General features: G+C 49.6%; 1 long non-coding RNA gene across 1 annotated transcript; it reads left to right on the plus strand.

Moving 5' to 3' along the window:
- The first annotated feature begins 657 nt into the window (after nt 1-657).
- LOC147999729 (uncharacterized) lies at nt 658-5,255 on the plus strand. Its single transcript, XR_015642886.1, has 2 exons — nt 658-4,367; nt 4,879-5,255. It is a non-coding gene; the product is annotated as an uncharacterized LOC147999729 (long non-coding RNA).
- The last annotated feature ends 7,006 nt before the right edge of the window (nt 5,256-12,261 follow it).

Below are 12,261 nucleotides of genomic sequence, written 5' to 3' on the forward strand. Positions count from 1 at the left end.
CAAGTTGAGATATCATTTTAAAGGGAAGCCTTGAAGTAGCACATCCCTGATTGTGTGCTGATCTGTCCCCTTGCGTTTTGGGTTCAGTTAGATGGTTTTGTTAAGACCTGGGGGTTTCTCAAGGTAAAGGATAAATTAACTCTCAAGTCCCACATAAGCATCCATTTTATGTCCAAATATTCAGAATAGCTTTCCATCCTGGGAAAGCCAGGTCAAACCTGAGTCAGCCTGTATTCGGATTCATAGCTGATCATGTGGCCACTCGAATGCTTCAGGGAGGGAGAGGGTCTGAATAAGGGTACTCCTCTGCACTCCAGGATGTCCACAGGACACTGGCCTCCCAAGCAGCTTTGAGACAGTCCTAAGGCAAGTATAGCCTTGTAGTCCTAAGAGCACCAGGTCTGTGGCAGATGCAGACATGAGCAGAAAATTACAAACAACGAAAAAGAATTCTAGAGTGTTTAGAGCACATTGGGGTGGGGGGCAGTGAGAGGAGAGGGCAGTTTGGAGGAAGGGAACATCCCTGACAGAACCTGACCTGCTGTCTCTCCACAGGAGGCTGCAGTGTCCTTAATATCACTCAAGGTTCCTGGCCAGCTTAGTGGTGGTGTACCTCCGTCTTGTCCTCCATCAGGAGGAGTTAGGGTTTGGAACTTGTAATAAAAACTTCTAAGACAGGAGCAATAGATTTTTTTGTGCACTATTTTCTCACTGCCCTTCCCAGGTAGTCTCCATAGCCCTGGCTGCCCCCCTGGCTGTCTCAGTTCCAAGGTCTAGCTAGGATAGACCCCTATCCCTCAGTAAAGTGCAGGACTTAGGCAGCAGAGCTCCAGGCCTGGGACCCTTTCAACAACACAGATATCCTAGATGCTAGGGTCTGCCTGGATTGTGTTTCTCTTCTGCTCCACAGTCTAGCTTGGATGTGGGTGCTTCCAGGTAAAGACCACACGACCCAGACAACCAGCGACTGGTGTGTTAAGGACAGAACAGAGACGAAAGAAGCAGCCCTCGGGTAGCCCAGCCCTCCACAGCTGGTCTCTGCTCCCCTGAGCCCGCCGCCGGCAAGAGTCCTCAGAAAACTGAGAGCTCCTCATCACGATGGGAACACCATCCATGGCTGGAGGATGGGAAGGTGTTCTGTATAGTACTGGGAACTTGACTTAGGCCTTAAAGAGCAACAATGTGGCCAGAATCACCAAGTACTTTAAGGCTTTGTGTATACTCTACCCTCTCTAGGAGACAGCTCCAGGGTGGTCTGCCTGGGAATGCCAAGTCCCTCTGCAGACACACCAGTACCCTTGCCAGTACGACGGCCTGCTGCAGCAGCCTGTGTTTGATGAGGCAGCCTTTAAACTTAGTTTGCTTCTTTTTCTCGTTCCAGCCCAGGCGTCCGTCCTGAGCCATCCGCCCGCCCGGGCTCCTCAGCGTCTGGAAGCCTGCCTTGGACCCCAGGGGCCCTGTTGGTCCCTTATCTTAGTACATTGAGCTTCTCTGTCTGGTAATGTAGGTGTTAAACAAACCCACTGTCAGGCTGGGCAGCACTGGAGAATCCTGAGTAGATGCTAGGAAGACAACAAAACCAACCAACCAAACAAACCTTAACGTGTATACTTAGAGCTAAATGCATGAATCTTATTATTTAATCCTTTTAAATTAATTAGTTATTTAACCCTATTTATTTAGCCCCTGCAAGTCTCTAAGAGACATGTACTGTTGTTACTCACCTTTCATAGCTTAGGAAATAAGGCTTAGCGTGGTGCTACATGCCTTTAATCCCAGCACTCAGGAGGCAGAGGCAGGCTGATCCTTGAGTTCGAGGCCAGGCTGGTCTACAAAGTAAGTTAAAGGAAAGCCAGGGCCGTGTAGGGAAACTCCATCTCCAAAGGGGGATGGGGTATTGTTCAAGATCACTCAGCTTGTTCGCTTCTGGGGTTCATGATTTCTATTCCTCCACTATTCCTTCTACCCCCACGGGATTGGTCTCCCTGGTTCTGAATATGGTGACTTAGAAGTGGGCAGAGCAGTGACAGCTCATCTCAGATTCCCTGCGTCTGGTGGCTGACTTCCCCACCTACCTGGGCTCCCTGCCTCCACTCCTACCCTGGGCCTAATTAGTGACCTTCCAACAGCCCTGGCACCTAGCAGGTAAGCAACTGAAGACCTATAAACCTAGAGGACCCTCTAAACCTGGAGCTCAGCACAGCCATGTGGTGACTCCCCAGCCCCAGGAACTGACCCCTACATACCACAGCCACATGTTGTAGGGCAACCCCACAACACAGCAAAGAGAGGCCCAAAGAGGGGGGTTGGGCATGGGGATGGGTGTTTCAGAACTGCTACAACTGGAGTACTCCCCAGCTACTCTCCCTTCTCCAAAGGCCTCCTCCTGTGAGAACAAGGAAAGGGAAGAGTGTCCTGTGGGAGAGACCACCCTACAGCTTGTGACAAAGGGATGGGGAAAAGGGAGGGAAAAAGAAACCTTGCCTGGGGCAATGTTAACTGTGGGAAAGGAATCTCCCCTGTGCCTGCTCCCCCACCCAACACCCACAGCTCAGCTGTGTGCTCTTAAAGGTTCCAGATTTGACCACTATTCTCTGCACCCACCACTCGGAGGTCTTACGTTCTAGGACTTGCCCTGTCCTTGGCCAATAGCAGTTGTAAGATGAAACGATACTTGAAAAGGCAAGTATGCTGGAAACAGCATAATGACAGCCACTTGAAGTAAAAGTCCCAGGCACTTAGGACAGATGCCGGGGATAGTCAGACCATTTGAAGGAGGGGAGGAGAGGGAGAGAAATCAGCCGGGCTGCTTTGAGGGATTCGAAGGGAAAGAGTAATCAGCAAGACGGATTGATAGGTGCAGGTTTCCCCCGCAGAAGGGCCCCTTTAAGCGTGAGCCTTTTGAGGCTGCTGTAATAGGGTCAGGGGCAAAAGCAGAGTCGAGAAGAGAGATGAGTAGGTAAGAAGTCAAGGCCTAGGGGCAGGGCCTGTGGGTTTCCAAGCCCGAGGAAACAGGGACAGCCAGAACCTCCCACGGTCTCCCGGACCTCGCTGCGAAACAGAACCAGCCCGGGAACATTCCAGCCTAATCGCAGCTCAGATCGGCAGCTCCAGAGGGCGAGCCTAAGGACTTGGCGCCTGCCGCCCCGCCAGTTCGTTAGGGGCAACCCAGCTGACCCAAGTGGGGACTTCGGAAATCCTCCAATAGCTGGAGGCCCATGGGGGTTTCCCGTCTTCAGGTCCGGGGGAACTGAGTACAACTGGAAGGGATGGGCAGACATTGAGCCAAAAGCCCCAGGTTGGGAAGGAATATAAAGATCCTGTCAGAAACGAACGGACTTCGGGACTTCCGGAGTCACCACAGCCCTGGGAGGCCCTGCTCTGGCCTCTATTTCTGGAAAGATACCGGTGTGTCGAAGCCCAGGTCTGTGCATCATCTGACCCAGGACCGGTCCCGCTGCTGTCCTCCGCAGGAGGGGGAGAACAACACAGGTCGGGACAGGGGAGCGACACACCCCGCCCTAAAGGCGTGGTCAGAGGGCCAGCTGGACAGATTTAAACGACAGAGACGGCCCCTTTAGTGTCCTCCTAGTATTCCAGAGGGAACCTCCATCATCATCCCATCCCGCCCCAAGGCCTTGGCCGTCTTTACCCTGCTTCTGGGAAGCGGGCTCGCTGGCATTGAGGGAGACAAACGTTAAAGGCAGAGACACCTCAGGCTACAGGGTCCCCATGCCACTTCTCAGGCCAGCCGTGATACTTAGCTTTCTGGAGAGCTGTAGCATGAAACTGGAACTCTGAACTTCCTGTATGAAGCCCAAGGATGGGCTGCCAGCTACCACAACACTAGATCCAGACACCCCCCACCTCAGCAGCTGCCTCAGGGACAGCGTCCTAGGATATCATTTCCCTAACACTTGCTGTGCCTCAGCTTTGCTCCACAACTTCTCATTCATTACCTTTTTTAACATTATTTTACTTTATGTGTGTTAGTGTTTTGCCTGCATGTATGTCTTTGTGAAGGATTTAGATCCTGGAGTTATAGACAGCTGTGAGCCTCCATGTGGGTGCTGGGAATTGAACCCCGGTCTTTGGAAGAGCAACCACAGCTCTTAACCATTGAGCCATCTCTCCAGCCCCACCTTTTTTTTTTTTTTTAATCCTTCAACAACTTCATGAGAGTTTAGTCCTGTTTTACAGATGAGGCTCAAGAAAGTGAAGTTGATTCCCCAAGGTCATATACCGTATAGGCGACAGAATCAAGATTCAAGCTTGATCTGCCTGAGTCCAGAACCTTCATAAGCGCTCAAGCATCTCCCCCAGGGAAACAGACATGTACCCTCCCTACTCCACCCCAAGCTTCCCAGGTAACATCCTCACACTTCAAAGCCACTCATCCTTCACCACCATAAGGATGGCCGGAAGTAGGCCATCCAGAGCTGGAGAGAAATCACAGTGGGTTCAGGAAGATTCTACTTTCCCACACCCCTAACCCCTTCTCCCAGGGCTGTTCAATTCCAATGTCTCAAAAATGAGAGCCATTTAGGTTTTCATGAGGGGTGGGCAGGCAGCAAGCCAGGATGTCCTGGCACATGAGAAGAGACTGAGCTGAGCTTGGCACACTGGCCAGGCACAGCCTGGCCAGCATCGCAGGACACGTGGGTGTGTCAGAGTAGCCATAGTTGCTTTTGTTAGTTGGGAATGACTGCGTTCAGAAGTGGGGAGGAAGGGCCCAGACCAAATGAGTGAGGGAACCCCACAAAGTCCCGCAGTTACAATGCAGAGATCTGCAGCCGAAGCTGCCAAAGAAGACTCGATGGGGGACCTGGGTCCTCCCAGCACAGCCCCCAACCCTGGGATTCTGTCTACCTGCTGCAGGGCCTTTCTCCTTGTTATTCTGGAAGCTCTCAGGGCTCTCATGACTCCTGTGCTCAAGAAAAAAAGAATGGGACGTTCCACCCTTACTCTAGAAGAGCTGTGCCCGTCAGTGACGTCCATGAACATAAGACTCAAAAAGACTCCGTTTCTCTCCGGGCAATCACTGGATCTGCCTTCACCTCCCAAAAAGGAGCCCAGATTTTAGAGCCATAGAAAGCTGGATTGAAATGTCAATGCCTTTGCCTTTAGGTGTGGGAGTCTAAGCCTTCCTGGGTCTCATGTTGCTATTCTCCGAACTGGCAAGAAGTTGTGGCAAAAGTGACCGTGACAGCTGGAAGGATTATGCAATAAATACATGCATACTGCTCTTGCAAGGATTCGTTTGGTTGCCAGCATCTACCTCAGACAACTCACAACCACCTATGATACAACTCCAGTCCCAGGAGGATCTGATACCTCTGACCTGCAAGAGCACCTGCATTCCTGTGCTCATAACCACGTGTGCATGTTTCTAAAACTGCTCTTAAACATGATTTCTACTGTTTATCAAGGGCCCACCACACACCAGTATATTTCATGGATTATTGCACTAAACCTTCAAAACTATTCTGTGGGTCAGGGGGAACTGAATTCAATGTCCAACGTGCGTGCGCGCGCACACATACGCACACGCACACGCACATGCACACACATCCAGATGTGGTGGCACATGCCTTTAATCCAAGAATCAGGGAGGGCAGACACATGGGATCCCTAGAACTTGCTGGCCAATCAATTTGGCAGAATTGGTGAGTGTCAGGTTAAGAAATCTTGTTTTAAGAATATGGAGAGTGATTGAGGAAGACGCTCAGCATCAGCCTTTGTCCTCTGTGCACACTCACATTTGCATATGCATGAGCACACACACAAACTCTCTGTGAGACTGGTGCTATTAACTGCCCTCACCTTGTAGACAGACCACAGCTTGGGTTAAGTTGCAAGCTGCACAGCTGGAATGTAGATCCTCTATGGTTCTCTGTGTTGTCAGCTAGTCCTGTGTGCTCCTGACTGGTATGCACAGATATCCACAACTGGGTGGCTCCCTACCCCTACAGTAACAACCGGAAATGCTGAGCTCAGCCCCTGTCCCTGCCCCTGCCCTTTGAACTTGTGACAAGCTTTTCCTGGCCACCTCCCTGAAAGTCCTTACTCCTTCCCCAGGGCCCAGCTGTGGTCTAACATCCTGTGGGTGTGTGCGGGACTCACAGCAAGGGCAGTTAGTTCCTGGCAGCTTGTGTCCTCTGCTGTTTGCTTTTGCCTCCTCCCATATGACCACTCTCCAGGCCCAGGAAACCCTGTTCCATCGGGTCATCAGTGAGACCCAGGAAGGACTTTTCTTGGACAGCCCCTCTTGCTCATCTGCAACTCTCAAGCCCTCCTCTCACTCCCTCAGGAGGCATCCGGGACCAGACCTCCCCCCCCACCCCAATGCAGTCAAAACTACGATTCCCTTTGGGCTTTATTACCTCACTCCCAAACTGTTTGATTTTTTGTGAGCAGGTTCACAATGGCTCTGCTCACAGTGATTTCTGAGCTGAGAAACTGCAGAACGGTCTGCCCGACAGAGACAAGTCTGTATTCAAGCAGAAGGCAAGACCTGTCCCCATCCTGGCTTCCTGAATCAATTCACAGCAGAAACCAAACCAGCCTGCTCACCGGCAGCCTGGGCTGCCAGTTTCTGATACGGAAGTAGTCCCAGAGACAACGGCTGGTGTCCTTAAGTCCTATGTCCCAAGCCCTGCTCTTTCTTTCAGCATCTCACAATAGCCCTCGTAAATAGCATTTCTGTTTCCATTATACACTGGGCGAGGCTAAATCTAAGAAAAACCCTATCTGCAAAATTCTCTAACACGAATCCAGTGAGTGATACCACATGATCAGGGCTGGCATATCTTAGTCCCAAAGTTTTGCTCCTCTGAGACAAGCAGTCCAAGGTTAAAATCTAGATGAGGTGCTACTAGTAGGCTACGTGTATTCAAGCGTGCCGAGTTCTCTGAATTCCGAAGACAGGATTCAGTGTCTCTTACTGTCCCTTAGGGCACTGATTAAGTTGACAAGTATTTACAAAATATGTACAGTACACTAAACACTTTAGCAAAAAAACCAACCCAGAGTCCGTTCTTATAGTCTACGCTAGTAGGAAATGGGCAGATGTGTGTTCTATTACAAATAACCGTGATGTAAAGGAAAAACGAGAGCAGACACCGAGTGATAACATGACAAACAGAATTTAGACTAGGGTGAGGGAGTAGCCAGAGATAACATTTATACATTAATGCAACAAGGCTAATCAGCCGGTTGGTTAGTCTGGACCAGAGAGGTAGTCAGGACCTCCTGCCCGGGCTGCCGAGAACCCAGGTTTTCCCGCGATAGGGGATTGTGGGGAAAGAATGCCACAGCCTACGGCCATTTTGCCATTTTCTGAAGTAAAGAGCTCCTGAGGTTAGAGATCCCTGTGACTTCAGAATAAAGGCGACAGAAGTCATGTCATACGTGACTCTTTTTTTTTAATAGTCGCTCTGGGCTAAAACAGGAAGGGTAGGGTCTTCCACGCCCTGATGCATTGGAGCAGCTGGCTTCTTGCCGCCCTCCCCAACCCTGAGTGTGGTGCTTTGTCGCTACCTGGTGGTTGTAGCGGACACTGCATGGGGTGGCCGGACCCCGCTGCCTAGGGTAGGTAGGCTCCAGAGCGCAGCTCTTTTGGCGCAGAGGCTAATGAACCCGCAGGAGGTTTGGGTGACTTCTCGGCAGGGGGCAGAGGTGGGGAGAGGGAGCGAGGGTGGTGCATGGGGAACCACTGCTTGAAAGTCAACTGACTGGGGACCGACAATGGTTTCATTGTGTCTGGGGCCTTGACCTTGATTTCCTGCCACTTTCAACCCTAGAATATGGCATCACCAGGGTCTGATTGGCCAGGAATCCTCTTGGCGACAGTGGGCGGGCTGCTCGGTTGGACACTTGTCCTTGAGCTCCCCAAAGGCCGACGGGGCTGGCCCTGCCCACTCCTAGGAAACCCACGGGGCGGGGCAGCTTGTGGCCCGTGGTTCTTGGGAGTCAGCTGGAGGTTCTTCACCAGCAGGAGGCAGACACGGCGGTTCCTGAAAGGCAGTGAGGCCTAAGACCCCGATCTGCAGTTTTTGTTCACCAGGCTCAGTCCAGCTTAGTTCTAGAATTCTTGTGCTAACTAGCGTTAGCACCTCCAGTTTTGTTTTGTTTTGTTTAATTGCTCACACGTAGTTACACATTTCTAATATAAAAGGCTTTACACAATGTAATTCAAAAAACAAACAAACAAAAAAAAAACAAAACACCAAAGCTGCTGCCTTTGGTCAGCACTCCTCAGGCAACTTACTCCTTTACGGTGTACCCTTCCTGATCTCGTTCAATGTATTTATACCCCAGTTTGTGCATAGAAAAATGTTTGGTTAGGACAGAGCCTGGTGACACAGGCCTGGACGCCTAATGCTGGAAGCTGAAGCACGATAGAAGGATCAAGACCAACCAAGATATCTTAAGGAAACCCTGTTTCGATTTTATTTCTTCCTCCTCCTCCCCTTCCTCTTCCTCTTTCACCTTCTCTTTTTCTTTTCCTTCTTCCTTCTTTTTAACCTAAAAAGGAGACCGGCGATATAGCTGAGTGACAGAGGGCTTGTCTAGCCATGTGGTGAGCTTCTAGATTCAATGTGTAGCACCAGCACCACAAAATGAGGGGGAAAAAGAACAGGGTGTTCAGTTGGAGGTATAAGCCAGCAGTGGAAACCTTGACTAGCACATACAAGGCTCCAGTTCAATCTAGCACATGCGTGTGTGCACGCACACACACACATTATTGTGTTCTAATTCTGAAGATGGGAATGAGAATATCGAGTAGAGAGGTTATCTGGGACAAATTAGCGCGGTACTTGGCACACAATGTCTTAATTTTGTTCTTGTCATTGTCTTCGGACCCCAGACCCCAGCCATTCTTTCCTCCCTCCATACACAGCCTGCTCATTCTTCCCTCCATCTCCTTCCCAGGGACCCAGACTGATAAAAATCTGTGTCCCTAATGCCTGTGATCTTTGAAAAACTAGAAAGAGCAGCTGGCGTTTTTTGCAGCATGCTCTCCCCCTGCCCTCCCATAGTTGACCTAGATGCGACCACTCACTGCAGAAAGAACATTCCTATCCTGTGACAGAAGAAGTGTTGATGGCCCACATGATACTGAGGGTCTCCACAGTGACGCTACGTACAGAGCAGCCCAGGAAGAATGCTGAAGGGAAGGCCAAGAGCTCTGAAAGCTCTCTGGAAGGCAGCCAAAAGCGCACTGCTTAACCCCTGCAAAACTTAGGTCCTTACCTGTCCAACCTGTACGGTGGCTACCACACTCCGGGTGTGTGAGGATAACAGATGGAGGAGTGTCTGGAGGGACCTGCCATTGAGAAAGTCCCTAATAAACAATGAGTTTTGTTGTTGTAAAGCAATGTTGTGTGTTCACTCCACACTTCAAGTAAGCTAAGGGAATTAATTACTAACATCTTTCTTCTTTTTAAAACTGGCTGGTCTTATTCGTTGTGATGGCCTATACTTATAACCACAGCACTTGGGAGGCTAAGGCAAGAGGACCGAGTTCCAGGCCAACCTGTGCTAAATAGTAAGGCCCCTATCTCAAACGCACGCGCGCACACACACACACACACACACACACATGCATACACACACACATACATGCACACACACGCACACGCACACTGTAGCATGTAGGAGAAAATCTGGTTTTGACTCATGAGTCACTGAAGAAAGGGTAATGACCTGGGGTTCCTGGGGTCCCTGTTAGAACATCTGTTGTCACCTGTTGAAGTTTTTGCTGGTCCCCTAAATGCCACAGAGACCACAGAGGATGTTATTCCAGAGGATGCAGTGGAAATACATGAACCCTCAAAGGAATGACCCAGGGCCAAACCCCAGGTTCAGCAAGCACCCGTGGCCACCTGCCGTGAGCGGAGGTAGCCTCCACAGTGATTCACAGCCCTCCACAGTGATTCACAGCCAGCCAGTCCTGACAACACAGTAATTTCATTTGGAAAAAAAAAAAACCACTTGCTGTGAATATTGGACTAATATTTTTCTGAGTTTACTAGGTGCCTACTGTTTTAAAAGACATTAAACAAGGCGATCAGATTCTTGCCTTCAATGACTTTTCTACATATGCTGTGTTCTCTATTATTTCTAAAGGCCCAGTTTACATGCACTCACCCTTTTAAGGTTATAGTCCTATGAGTGTTGACAAAGGCGGCTGTGTAACTATCATAACCAAACTATAGCAGTACACTATCACCGCCTCTACAACCTTCTAATCCATCCTCCAGCTCCAACCACTGACCACTACTGCCCCCATTTCTGTTCTTGTAGCTTCTTCAATCTGAATGAAATCTTACAGTGGGTAGCCTTTCTAAAACAGTAGTGTGTATGTGACAGACCTACAGACACAGAGACACAAAGACAGAGGCTGACTTAGAGTGCACATGTAGAGCGCATGCCCGCAGGAATCAGAAGACAGCTCTCTCTTTTGGGAGCCAGTTTGCTCCTTCCGCAGTGGGTTCCAGGTCTCAAACTCAAGTCATCAGGCTTGTGTGGCAAGTGCCTTTGTCCCCTGGGCCTTGCTGGCCCCAGTGTGTAGCTTTTTGTGTATTTGTTTTGTTTTTTGTGTGTTTTCTCAGTGCTGAGGACTGACTCTGGCCCTGGTGCCCACTAGATACGTGCTCTACCACTGAGCCATATAGCCTTACACCCCCCCCAAGGCCTTTTGCCCTCACCGTTTTGACTTGCTGCAGTGCTTTGGGGACCCATCTTTATGAATGTGCTTACCATCGGTTTATTTTTCTATTACAAACATTTCCAATATAGAGATAAGAGTAAATAATACAACCAACCTTCACGCATATCTGCTAGATTGAGTGACTGATTGCATTTTGTCATGTTAAGAAAAACCTCTAAATATAAACATACATTTACTGAACCATTAGAAAGTAATTTATAAGAGCTGGAAAGATGGCTCAGTGGTTAAGAGTACTTACTGCTATAATAGAGGACATGGGTTTGGTTCCCAGCACCCACACCAGAAAGCTGCCTATAATTCCAGTCCCAGAGAATTGACACCTCTTCTGACTCTCTTGGGTGCCTACAGACACGTGTACACACACACACACACACACACACACACACACACAGAGAGAGAGAGAGAGAGAGAGAGAGAGAGAGAGAGAGAGAGAGAGAGAGAGAGAGACCCATGGGGCTAAAAGAAGACACTGGATCCCGGGAAGCAGGAATTATAGACAGTCACAAACTGCCCAATGTGGGTATTTGAACTAGGGTCCTCTAAGAGCTGCGAGCACTCATAACTCCTGAGCCATCTCTCTAGGACCCTTATAAACATTGTGTACAGGGTTTTGTGTGAGTGTGAACCTGATGTCCCTTGAGGGAGTTAGTAGGAGTGAAGTTGACGTGACTGCACTCTTACAAATTACACCCATTCTCTCTCCAACGGTGTGTAAGTTGCAGTTGCTCTGGGTAGAATCTGTTTTGTTATTGATATTGGGTCTTGCTGTGTAGCCCAGACTGGCCTGACACTCAAACACAGCCCAAGCTCAGTTCAAACTCCAGGTTTTCCTGCCTCAGTATTGCCTGCTGAGGCTACAAGCATCCATCACCATATCTGGGTTGATAATTACTGGTTGTCTCCCCTCCCTGCCTCCCCCCACCCCCACCCCATCAGGATAGAACTTGGCTTTCCAACAAGAATCTCCAGTGTCTACGATCATACATGGTGCACAAAAAGCGTTAGAGTTTGTGGGGTGAATGTGACTAGGAAACCTCTCGTGACCCTCCTCTCATCCTGTGCCTCTCGGGGTTTTTTTTTTTTTTCCCCTGCTGTCACTGTGGCAACCAACTTGCAGTAAGTGGAGCTGCTTGGCCTGTCCGCCCCTCTCAGGGTTGCCTGCTTTCCTCCGCCCCACCCCCACCCGGATCCCCGCTGTGCAGACTGGAAGCCAATGAAACGCCTGATGCTCACTGAACACTCAGGTGCAGTCTACGCTGCTGAGGTACATTCCCACCGGGTCAGGACCCAGGTGTCCCACATCAGTGGTCATTTTGTTCTCCGTGCCCCTTATTACCATTTTCCAAGTGGCATCTTAAAGACATCAAGCAAGCCTTTTCCTTGCTTTTCAGCTTGCAAGGAAGTGGCAAAGATGGAAAAGAAACTAGAACAAATAAATACATGGAACCTACAGACCGGTGGGAGAGATCAGTAATAATTCAAAGATGAACATTTGAATGATTATAGGTGAAGCGGTACTTCATAAA

This window comes from Rattus norvegicus, chromosome 18 (genome assembly GCF_021556685.1).
Source record: "Rattus norvegicus strain SHRSP/BbbUtx chromosome 18, alternate assembly SHRSP_T2T, whole genome shotgun sequence".
NCBI classification, from domain to species: domain Eukaryota; kingdom Metazoa; phylum Chordata; class Mammalia; order Rodentia; family Muridae; genus Rattus; species Rattus norvegicus.